Raw genomic sequence first — 12,234 nt, 5'->3', positions numbered from 1 at the left:
TTCCAGGGAATAATCTAGTCTTCTTCCTACTATTAGCAGTAGTCACTCCTTTGCTTCATCCAGCATACATTGAGTACAAGAAATCTGGCCAGCCCTACACTATGCAAGGCCAAATATTATCAAGTTTCAAAATCGACAAGGTCCAGGTCTCCAAAAGAAAAAAACCCTAAAACATCCCCAAAATAAAAACCCCCAAACCGTGCTTCATGATAACGATGATTATTTTCTCCCAAGAATAAAAGAGATAGAGAAAGAACACCGCATTTTGCCTTTTTTTTTTTTAAATTGTCCCTATGGTATTAGCTGATTTTGCTCTTTCCCAGTGGGTCAGTCACTAAAGACACCTGGGAAGCCCTTCCCAGAGCTCAGCTCTAATCACAGGCAGTGAAAACAGAAGAAGCAATAGGACAACTGCATCTCTATGGATTTGCAAATAGAGTCATTTAGTAAAGAAAGTAACAGAAAAAAGCAGGAAAGAGAGAGATTTGACCCAGAAACCCAAAGATCTCATTTGGTCCAAATTGACAGACAGTTTTGACTTTTACTTAACAACCCAAAAAGGTTTTTACCTTTTCCTTGTAATGAAAAGCCAGGGGAATTGAGATGTCAAGAGCTCCAACATTCCTCTCTTTCTCCTATACTTTTCCTTTGGAGTCAGACAGCACTCTCTCTCTCTCTCTCTCTCTCTCTCTCTCTCTCTCTCTCTCTATATATATATATATATATATATATATATATATATATATATATATATATATATATATATATACACACACATACACGTATGTATATATATTATAGTACGATCAGAAGTTGTGGCACCCACCTCTGAGAATTTAAGGAAATCAATCTGGTAGGGGGCTGCTTATGGAAATTCCCTCCTTGGGAAATGCCTTACACTGGTAAAATCAGTCTTTATCCCCATCTCTATCATACTTATAGGTCAGCTTTGTAAGGATGTTGAGAGTATCAAACCAGAGAGATAAAGTGTGCTCCCCCCCAGGCAATCCTATCCTCTTAATGGAAGCCCTCATACCTATGGATACTCCAACATCATTTCACCAGAGGCCAAGCTTATCTTCTATGACCACCCCATCCCATGCTGATCTCTGTTCTGAATGTGTACAGTAACGACTCAGATCTATGCAAGGGAGCACATGAAGATCATTGTCTCTTACTATCCCGTTTCCAAATTAGATGGGCTGAAAGCTCTTCCCCCTTTCTTTTTTTTTTGCAAGGCAGTAGGGTTATGTGACTTGCCCAAGGTCATACAGCTACCACCTAGCTGCTCCCTCTTCCCCTTTTCTTTAGGATCCTCACAATCTCTAGCATGGGACTGGACCCACTGGAGGCAGTCAATGGGTACCTACTGATCAATTAAGAAAGGGAAAGCAGAATTAGGAGCCAATGTGCTTACTTTTTGACAGATTAAGACAGTTTTAAGGGGCAGCTAGGTGGGGGAGTGGGTAGAGCACCAGCCCTCGAGTCAGGAGTACCTGGGTTCAAATCTGGTCTCAGACACTTAATAATTACCTAGCTGTGTGGCCTTGGGCAAGCCACTTAGCCCCATTGCCTTGCAAAAACCTAAAAAAAAAAAGTTCTAAGATGGAAGGACCCTCAACCTCAGATATTATCTCAGAGCTAGATGTTAGTTGCCCTAAGAAGAGAGGGGACAAACTTCTACAAAGATCAACATCTCAACCCTCCCATGGCCGGTTGTATGAAAAATCTCAGGGCCATGAAGCAGTGTTGAAGATCTGTGTAGCAATGAGACAGAATCCCCTTGTTGGTCACCCTGAGTCAGCAAAGCTGAAAGCTGAAGAACAGAGAAGGCTTGGAGGAATCCCGTCACTGTTAAAAATGGGTTGGATGTGCAAACAGGGTGGAGGTAGAGATTGTGGAGAGCTTGAAGCCAGGAAAAATATACATCAACTCTTACCCTAATCATACAAATTGTGATTTCAAAGGTTTGAAGGAGTTGTCCTCCACTCTGGCTCTCAAATTCCATAGTCCCCCTACCCCTCCCATCCCATTCCCTCTCTTCCTATTGCTGAGAGAACTCCTCCCCCCACCATGATCATCTCTGGCCTGGCCAAGCCAAACACAGGCCATGAGATCTGTTGGACAAACAGCCATATAATCCAGGCCCCAAGCTGATGCAGGTTTATTGGACTCAGGAGGTGGTAGTCAGGGGAGGGAGGAGTGTAAGAACCAGCAGAGGTGGCTGCAGCTGAGTCCTTCAGGGAAAATACCACCCCTTGAAAGGGCAAGCAAAGCAAGGTCAGTTCAAAACAGTGTCTCCCAGGATAAACTCCCTACACTGAATCAAACACAACTCCCCCCATCAGACTGGGCTCCTTCCCCCCAAATCAGAGGATCTGTCGGGAGTAGTAACCAACCACATGTGGTAAGACCAGGGGGAAGACCACCCAGAAGGAGCCAAGACCTCATCAGAACTCACCCCCCACACCCTGTGAAAGATGTAAATCCATCTCTCCGACTCCCACCACTTCCCTACTCCAGCTTCAGACCAAAGAATTCCAGAATCATGGATCTGCCCTAGCAGGGACCTTGGGGACAAGGCACACCAAGCAACACGCCACAGATTAGTGACAGCTAATAAGTAACTTTGGAAAGACTTGAATCCAGTTCTTCCTGACTCCCCTGTATAACACCACAAGGATTCCTGGCTAGTCGATCCAACTCTGCAACGCCCATCTAATTTATTCCTTAGTTATACATTATTCTCACAAAATCAGAACTCCAGAACTTGTGAGGGTATAGGGAATGAAAACCCAAGGCCTCCTAGTCCAGTTCTTCCCTGAAGGAGAAATCCCGACCTTTCGAGGCAGCCCTGAGCACTCTGGGAGAATATTCATTCTGAGGAAGGGTTTGGGTTTGTTTTTTGACAATCCAGTCATTTGTTTCTCTAACTTCGAGCAATGGCTTCTAGTGAGGTCTTCAGGATCCAAGAGGAAAGAGGCTAAAAACCCTCTTCCAGGGGTCTCATATCCCCCAGACTGTAAGCCCTTTGAGAGCAGGGGCCGAACAATCTGTCTTACCTTTTCTTATGGCTCCCACAAAGCCCAGCAGAGTGGTCAGCAGGAGAGTCTCCAAAAAGAGGTTTTAATTGAGTAGAAAACAAACCCGAGACTATGCTCTGTGGGAGACCTCCTCTGTAGACCCCTTCCCCCTCTCTAACATAAAGTCTCCAAATTCTTGTCCAGGATCCAGCAGCTTTGGGCCAGTACTCTTTCTCATTCCCACCCCCTCCATTTTCCCCACACAGCCTGAGGACAGAATTATACTGGGGTGGGCTTCTGGAGAGCAGTAAAGATAACAGTTTTCACAGGGTAAGCATTCAGGGTGAGAAGGACCAGGGGCTGGAGTCAGGAGGCCTGGATTCTAGCCTCAGCCCACCACTCCTTTGTTCATCTACTACAGGACTATAATGTTCATTTTATGTGCATGATATATGATACATATATATATATGATACATATATACACATATGTATCATGTTTATATTCACATGATATACATTACACTATTAAGATCAAACAAGAATTGTGTGTGTGTGAGAGTGTGAGTGTGCATGCGTGCGAAGGATTTTTGAATAAACTGAGAGCTGTCCAAATTGGCAGGGTAATCTCCCTGGGGGGGGGGGGGGGGAGCATAGACACTGGGGAGGTAACTTCTCTTTAGTCCCAATGATGCGACAGCCTGAGATTCTGCAACACTGGTGAAGCATGCAGCATGCATGCCCAAGAAATAGCACCAGGGTAAGTAAACTAAATCAACTGCCGAGAAATTCGAACTCTCTACCAGTTGGAGCTACAAGTGGTTATTAGGCCATTGCAGAAACTGCCAAAGATTACTGATCTGAAAACCCCAATGAGATTTTACAGGGACAGAGAAACTGCCAGATCCTTAGAATGGAGGTGTCTGTTCTGGAACAGTCTGAGGCCGATTGTTGCTCATGTTTTAATTAATTTTGATAACTTTATTTTAATATAATTGGTTTTTCTTGTTTCCTCTGTAGTTTATTTTATATTATTTTATTTTTTAGGTTTTTGCAAGGCAAAGGGGGTTAAGTGGCTTGCCCAAGGCCACAAAGCTAGGTAATTATTAAGTGTCTGAGACAGAATTTGAACCCAAGTACTCCTGACTCCAGGGCCAGTGCTTTATCCAGGGCGGGTGCTTTATCTACTATACCACCTAGCTGCCCCTTGTAGTTTATTTTATGTATTTAAAAATATTACTTTGAAAGAGGTCTGTAGGCTTCACTAATATGATTCCAAAGGGCCCAAGTCCCCAAAACAAATCAGAAGAGTTAGAAACTTAGTAGCAGAGGAAAGGAATGAGAAGAAAGAAATGAACTTGGTCATCCCAGCTCCTTCCCTTGGAGCACTGGCCACCTCCCCCACCTAGTTCCTGGTTTATACAGATGAGGCACCTCCCTCCACCTGAAAACACCCAGTTCAGGTCTTGTTGAACAAAGCAATGGAGATCATTTAAAAACACTTTTCTTCCTCCTAAACCGTGGCAGAGTGAATGATGGTACTGCCAGCCTGGCAACAGTGCGCCCTGCCTTGGTGGCACCTCCTTCCTTCCTCCTCCCCCTCCCCACCAGCCCTATCCATGTACAGGTCAATAATAAGAGGCAGATACATCTGTGCTCTGGGGCTCAAAGTGATCTTGGTGCTTTGGGGATATCTAGAGTGAGACAAGCAGGAGCTGGTCCTCTTGCTGTCTCTCTGTGTCTCTGTCTCTGACTCTTTTCTCTGTCTGTCTGTCTGTCTGTCTGTCTGTCTCTCTCCCCACTCCCAGTTTCTTGTGTGTGTGCTTTTACCTTTCCAGGGCCTTGGTGTTTATAAACGGGCTCCCTGTCTTCTGAGTCACTCTCCAGACACCATTGGCAAGCCGCCGATCTCACCCTGCGATTGAGTCTCCTCCTTCTCTGTGGAGAAAGGGGGGGGGGAACACATGCCATGAGGGAGGTTGGAGCATCGGGCACAGAAGGGCAAGCTGGGATCTGCACGCAAGCAAGCGGGCGGGCCTGTGGTCCAGACTCCAGGCCAAGCTCCGGTAGCCTCCCTCCTCAGCTCGGGCAGACAGGGAGCAGCAGGAGGTCACTCCCCTCAACTCCCTGCTGTCCCTGGGCACAGCTAATCTTGGCTTTCCACTTAAGGACTCCAGTTTCCTGGATTCCCCAAGCTCTCCCTGCTGGTCCCAAACCAGGAGGAATGATCAGAGCTGGTCTGTCTGCTCTCTACCACCCCCAGGCCCCTTGGCTCAGGGTTGTTGGCCCTTTTCTTGGGTTTACGGAGCTATTTCTTGGAAGGGGAATGGGGGGGGGGGGGCTTACACTGGGTTTTTTTTTTTGTTGTTGTGGGAAGGGGAGGGGGTGAGAAAAAGCCAAAAGTAATCTCCTCCCTGTGAAGCGGATAGCCAGTGTGAAAGGGAGAGGCTGTCCCGGGGTATTTTTAGCCTCATGTACAAAGCCCTTGCTGTGTACCTCATCTTGCTCAGTAGCGCCCTATCCGCCTTCTGGGAATTATCTCACACAGCCGTGGCCCCAGCAGCCACTTCCAGAGCTGCACTTTAACCCCCGACCCACCCCCATTCCTCAGTGGCATTCTTTCCTCATTATGAATTAGTTACCAGATTGCAGGCCAAACAATTGTCATTTTATCTCCTTGGATTTAGGTAGGCCTCTACCTCTCTCTGTAAGAAGACCTAACCCCCACCCCTTTCCAACTGGCCAACCTTTGCTGGCCCTAGTGAATTCAGGAGGCATCAAGTCAAGGCAAATGACCTTCAAGCTGTAGGGGTTACAAGGAAGAAGAGCCATGGTCTAGACCTAAAAAGTGGACAATCAAGAAGTAAAAGCATGAAAGAGGGAACAAAAGTGGTCTTTCCTGATGTCTCCCCCCATCCCCCCCCCCATCACAGTACCTGTGGCTCATCCTCTGCTGAGTTTTGAACATTCCTATGTACCTTACTGTGGCCTCCTCCAATCAGAATGGAAGCTTCCTGAGAACAGGGTCTATATCCTTAGTACCTAGCTGGTTGGTTGGTTCTTATCCTCCATTAGCGAAGAAGACCAAAATGACATCATTATACTAGAGACAAGGCCTAACACATAAATGCTTATTGATCGAGTGATTGATTGATTGGCACAGGCTAAGTGAGTGCCCCAGCTGCCCTTGGCTGGTAGGACTCTGGGAGATGGCAGTGTCCTCTCCCTGAGAAAATATGATGCTACAATTACCACCACTCAACCGATGCCTATATACATATCAATGGACTAGGCAACCTAAAAAAAATTATGATAAAATAAAATTGTTCTTATCATTTGATTCTTCTGAGATCTTGAAACTAATCAATTTACCCAGAGCCCAATTGGCCTGTCTCATTAGCAAGACAACCAGGATATCTGTTGTCTGCATCTCTCTTTTGTCTTCTCACCTTGAGCCTCCCTCCCCTCCATGTTCCTCCTTCCTTTCTCTAGGCCATCCACTTAGATAGGTGGCTGAGTAGGAATGACCCTCCTTGTCTGGCTCAATCGAAATACTGTGAAATTCTTGCTCCTTGGGGATCTCACACATCACTTATTGCCTGTTAGTCAGCATTCACAAGGCTCTAGTTAATAAAACCAGGCCTGTCTAATAAAGGGGGATATTTGGGTGACTTTTGATGAAGCATAAACCCCCTCTCTTTTCTCCAACTCCCCCCAAAAAGCCCTGGACAAAAAGAAAAAAATTCTCTCTTCATGCTTTGTAAAGCATGAGTCATAAAAAAACCCCAACAACAAAGAAACTAAAGGGGTGGGATGGGGGGTGGATGGGATTCCCAGGATCACCTAAAATCTGAAAAAAAAAAGCCAATTGTTTGAACCAATTAAAGGCTTCCTAACTTCACAGCCAAAGTCCGAAGGAATGGGGTGGGCTGTCTGGGACAGGCACAGCAATTTCAAAAAGTAAGGGTTGATTGTTTAAAACCTACTACCTAGACTGGTCAGCTCTTTAAGACACTGGAATTTGCTCACTGATAGAGCTGGAGAGGGAGGAGGAGGCAGAGAGAGAGAGAGAGAGAGAGAGAGAGAGAGACAGACAGACAGACAGAGAGAGAGAGAGAGAGAGAGAGAGAGAGAGAGAGGAATGGGGGTGGAGGAGGAGTGAAGGAGGGGGCCTGAGAAAGGAGGAGTGGGCTGGCAGAGACCCCAGCTTTGTGTGTGTTGGGAGCAAAGGGCAAGGGGGGAGGGGAACAGGAATGCCTTCATGATTCTCCAGAGCAGAAACACGGCCTGGAATGTGAGATGGTGAATAGAAAGGAGGTGACACCACAAGTGAATTTAGGGGCAGGGGGTGGGGATGAGGCAGGGGGAGGGGGAGGGGGAGGGGGAAAGGAAGCAAGAGGCCCGCAAGCAGAGCCCAAGAAGCTAGGATTCAGGGCCTGCTCTGGGCCTCCAGCCGGGTCATAGGTGGATGACCTTGTGATCATAGCAAGTGCCCTTCCAGACACAGCTGGGGAGACCCCTAGTCTTCAACTGGCCCCATACTGATGTGGCTGCAGCAAAGCCTCCAGAAAAGAGCAGGAGAAGGGAAGCCATTCACTATCTCTTCATCCCTGTGCTCCCCCCAGTCAACCCCCAATCTCCTTATCTTTTTTTAACTGAGATCTCACAGTTAAAAGGAATCCGGGGTAGCCCTGGTCCAGTCCATGTGCTCCCTTGTACTGTGAACAGGATGTGGGTATCTGGAGGTGAAGGAGAGTGTGGGGGTCGAGGGACAAATGGGTGGGGAGTGGTTCAAGGGACACTACTTCCTTAAGACAGATCGGTTTACCACATTCAGTTGAGCCCAGGACCGCACAGCTGCGAGTTATAAATGTCCCAACACACACACACAGACACACATATATACATACAACACACACAAAACACACATGAGATCCTTTCATTTGGCCAAGATTCCAGGACTCCATGGCTCCTCTCTATCTTCTCGAAAAACCTTCTACCCCAATATCAATCAGGTGTCACATACAGGTCTCCTAAGTTACAAACACTCTGCTTTTAACTGCTCCAGTCACAGCACTGGGAAGTCCCAAACAGTGTGGTTTTTAAATACTCCACATACTTGAGAGAAGAAGTGTGGCCCAAGTGTAGGAAAACTGACAAAGGAGTAGTCCAGACATGAGTGTTGTAGGAATTCTGAAGGGAAGGGGGGGGGAGATGAGGAGGAGATGGGGGAGGGAAGAAGAGGAAGAAGGGGGAAGAGAAGGGAAAGGGAGAATGAGGTGGGAGAAAGAAGGGGAGAAGGGAAGGGAAGCAGAGAGGGGGAGGGAAGGAGAGGGGGTTGGACAGAGCAGCAGAGGAGAGATGGAGAGGATAAAAGAAAGGGAGGAGAGAAGAGAAGAAGGGAAGGAGAAAAGGGAAGGAAAGGGAAAGAGAGGAGAGAAAGGGAGGGAAAGAGAATAGGAAGACAGGAAAGACGGGGAGAAGAAAGGAGAGGGGGGAAAAAGGAGGTGAGAGAAAAGGAAGCATGGAAAGAAGCAGGACTTTGGATAAGCACTGAAGCTCTACTTCCTCTAATCTTTGCAATTATTGAAGCCCCACATCTTGTGCTAGCTACCCTCGCCAGGACACCTAGCCTGATATTCAATGAGATTGCAACTCAACGTTTCCTAAGCATCCATTAAGTTCAAGGTCCTGGGTAAGATGGGGAAGGTTCTCATGCTGGAGACCCAGTGACTCTCCACTTTGCCCTGCAAAGGGCTAGAGCTTCCACCAACCAGAGGGGAAGAGGCAGGGCATTCTAGAAAACCTAGGGGTTCAGGGGAGGAGCTGGGAGGTCAGTTGGACTGGATTGAAGAGCACATAAATGAGGGAAAGAATAAATAAATTTGGCAAAATAGATAAGAAACAGTTTGAAGTAGGTTTCAGATACCAAGCTGAGAATTTTATTTTATTCTAGGGAGTCCTTGAAGATTTTTGACATGTATGTGTATGTGGGGAGGGTGGGGATGGTGGGGAGGAAATATGGTTGTGTCTGTTTTAGAAATATCAACTTGGTGGCTGTGTGAAAAACAGACTGGAAATGGAGAGACTGGAGGCAGGGAGAGAACAGCTAGGTGGCCATACTAATTTGAATTTCCTCTGAACTCCTAAGGCAGTGATTATCCTTACTACTCAATTTGGTATTTGCCCCTCTGCCATGTCTCCCTCCCAGTGCCTGTGATTTCATTGATGTGAAGACACTCACATTACCTGTGCAATTGTACAACTACTAGAAAACTGTCTAAGGAAACTGAGGCGTTGAATGAATGACTTGTCCAGGATCATAGAATTAGTAGGTATCAAAGGCTGACCTTGAACCCATATCTTCCTGTCACCAGGATCTCTGATGCCAGGCTACCTCTGGTAATAGCTAGTTTTGCATATTACTGTTATGATTCCAAGTAAACTTTAGATTCCTAAAGGGTAGAGACAGTCTCAAGCTTCTCCTCTCTAATGCTCCACATAGGGGTAGACATGGGGGCCCTGGTGGTATGATTGATTTGGGGCACATTCCAAATTAGAGGTAGTGATTCTAATTAAAGTGGCCCACAAACCTCCTTTCCCAGTTCTGAGAGTTTCATACTCTGGAATTTGCCCAGCCAATGAACGCACAGAGATTCTCCCCATCATCTATCTACCATTCCATGCCAGAAGAAAAAAGGCAGAGGTCATAGGAAGAGAAAGCAAGATGACCACAGGACAGATCACTGAATTTGGAGAATTTGGAGTGACACTGGCAGGATCTCTAAGCCATCCAATCTCCATTCTAGGGGCTAGCTAGGGAGATACCAGAGAAAAATTCCACTGTTCCTGATAAAGTTGAGTCTAAATTCAACCTGCTGCTTGGGTCTTTCTTGGGAGGGGCCAGTGGGGTGGAGTTACTTATCAGCTTTCTCTAGTTTGGCTTTTTCTCTACTGTGATGCTCAGCTGACTAAAAGAAAATAACAGCCTTGTCCAGGAAAAGCCCATGATTGGTGGCATAAAAAGCTGTTTCCAGGAAGAGAGTTCCATCTCTCTGGTTTTAGATTATACCTCTTCTAAAGCCTCAAGCTGCCCCTTTAGGACGAGATCCATCACTTAGACAATAGCCTGAAATCAGCCCCAATCTGATGACTGTCACACTGCCCCCCCCAGTCGGACCGTCCCCCCTTACACCACTACAGACAGACACAGGCTAGTCAGCTTCTGCCTTCCTTCCTAACTTGGCTAAGTTGGCAGCAGCTGCCTTGAATGGGGTCTTTTCTGGAAGCTTCCCTCAAAGATCAGGCTCAGTGGTTTCTTCATCTTTCCTGGCTCCAGTTTGTGGGAGAATCCAGGAAAAGGAAGAAGGGAAGCAGAAGGGAAAGGAGGAACAAAGAAGATAAAGGGGAAAAGGGGGAGGGCAAGCAGGGATGGAATAAGGGAAAAGGCAGAGAGAATTAGGGGAAAGAGGATTATAAGTAGAGAAGGGGGGGAATCAAAATGATGGAGAAGGGGAAAAAGGAAGTGGGGGGGGAGATGTTCATTGTCACACTTGGTAAATCCAGGAAATCTTGACTCACTTCCATTTTCTCTTTGCTAACTTTTTGGACTCTCAAGCTACTGCTCCGAACTCACTGTGATGATCAGTCTCAAAAAGTTATCATTCTCTTTCACACAAAGATAAATATATTGACTTAGGTCTCCCTTCCAACGCCTCAAAAAATATCAAGAAATGCCCAAATTTGCTCCTCACCAAACATATTACATCTTCAGAAGGTTTCTGCCACAGCTGAGGCACCAATACTGGAAGTACATGTGTCTCTCCCCTATTTTAGTGGTAACTTTGTTTTATAAATAAATTATATAAATAGGCTCCTTTGATTACGCAGAGCATCCAACATTTAAGGACTGGGGCATTGCTGTAGGCATAATTGTACTACTGAATTCATCAGCTGCCTAATTATCATTCATTTTGCATTTATTTCTGCTAATTAAAAAGAGAGAAACTCCTAACAACTTTTACATAAATACTATATTTGTTCTATGTAAAGATGTGATGCTAATTTGCTGGTGATTAGCCGATTATCTAATTTTATCTCTGTCATGCTGCTGAGGCCAGTATCCTACAGCTAACTAGAGGCATGCAGTGTGAGAGCGAGGCCATCACCAGCTCCTTTGGTATCACACAGACACACACGTACACGAACACACACACACACACACAAACACAGGGGCACAGGCAATCATGCAGACAGACACACACACAGATCATGTTAAAGATATAGAGAGAAAACCAATGAAGTCAACTCATGCCATAGAGAACATTCACCCTTGGACTCAGACAGCTGGGAGGGTGTATGCAATGACTCATGGGGTCGGAGGAAGTGTCCGGAACATTAAGATATGCTCATGCTCATGGGACCATTTGGATGAACACATCAGACCAAGCCAATGGTCTTGCCTACCCTCGAACACCTCTCCCTACCAGGGTTTGAAAGAGATGTTTACCATCAGCCTTTCTCTTCTCATCCCTCCCCAGGACACCATCTTCTCCACCTATCCAAATCCAAGCTAGTGAGTGTAGAAGGAAGACTGATCAATCAATCATTTAATAAGCATTTATTAAGCCCATCCTACGTACTGGGTGTCAAACAATAGAATCAGCACATCCATTCAAAATACAATGGGGGGGGCTAGGTGTTGCAGTGGATAGAGCACCAGCCCTGGAGTCAGAAATACCTGAGTTCAAATTCAGTCTCAGACACTTAATAATTATCTAGCTGTGTGGCCTTAGGCAAACCACTTAACCCCACTGCCTTGCAAAAGCCTTAAAAAAAAAAAAAAGAAAAAAATACAATGGGAAAAATACTACTTTAAAATTAGAAAGAGGACTGACTCCAGAGGATCACAGACATTATGCTGAAAAAAAAAATAATCACAAGTGTCACTAAATTCAAACTTCACATTTTACAGATTAGGAAACTGAAGTCCAAGGAGATTAGGAGACTTTTTTGAGGTCATACAGGTCCTTCTAAGTGACAAAAGTAGGATTTGAACACCCGATCCTCTGACTCCAGAGCCAAATGCTTCAACTAACTCCTCCTACCATGTCGCTTCTCTCTGGACCTCAGTTTACTCAACTGCAAAAATGAGGGAATGGGATTAGATGGCTTCTAATGTCCCTTTTGAATCTGTGATTCTATTGTGCTTG

At 45.9% G+C, this 12,234-nt stretch overlaps 1 protein-coding gene across 12 annotated transcripts in view; it reads right to left on the bottom strand.

Annotated features, from left to right (window-relative positions):
- Window positions 1-12,234, bottom strand: part of ZMIZ1 (zinc finger MIZ-type containing 1) — a 436,554-nt gene that overhangs the window by 313,889 nt on the left and 110,431 nt on the right. For 11 of the 12 annotated variants that reach the window (XM_074232937.1, XM_074232935.1, XM_074232934.1 and 8 more), the window contains one exon: window positions 4,853-4,960. The exons of the other annotated variant lie outside the window; for it this stretch is intronic. The gene's annotated coding sequence lies outside the window, so the exon portion shown is untranslated. Of the gene's footprint in view, window positions 1-4,852; window positions 4,961-12,234 lie in introns of those variants that run through there. 12 annotated transcript variants of the gene reach the window in all.

This window comes from Macrotis lagotis, chromosome 4 (assembly GCF_037893015.1).
Source record: "Macrotis lagotis isolate mMagLag1 chromosome 4, bilby.v1.9.chrom.fasta, whole genome shotgun sequence".
In the NCBI taxonomy this organism is placed as follows: Eukaryota; Metazoa; Chordata; class Mammalia; order Peramelemorphia; family Peramelidae; genus Macrotis; species Macrotis lagotis.
This window is presented reverse-complemented; position numbering and strand designations above follow the sequence as displayed.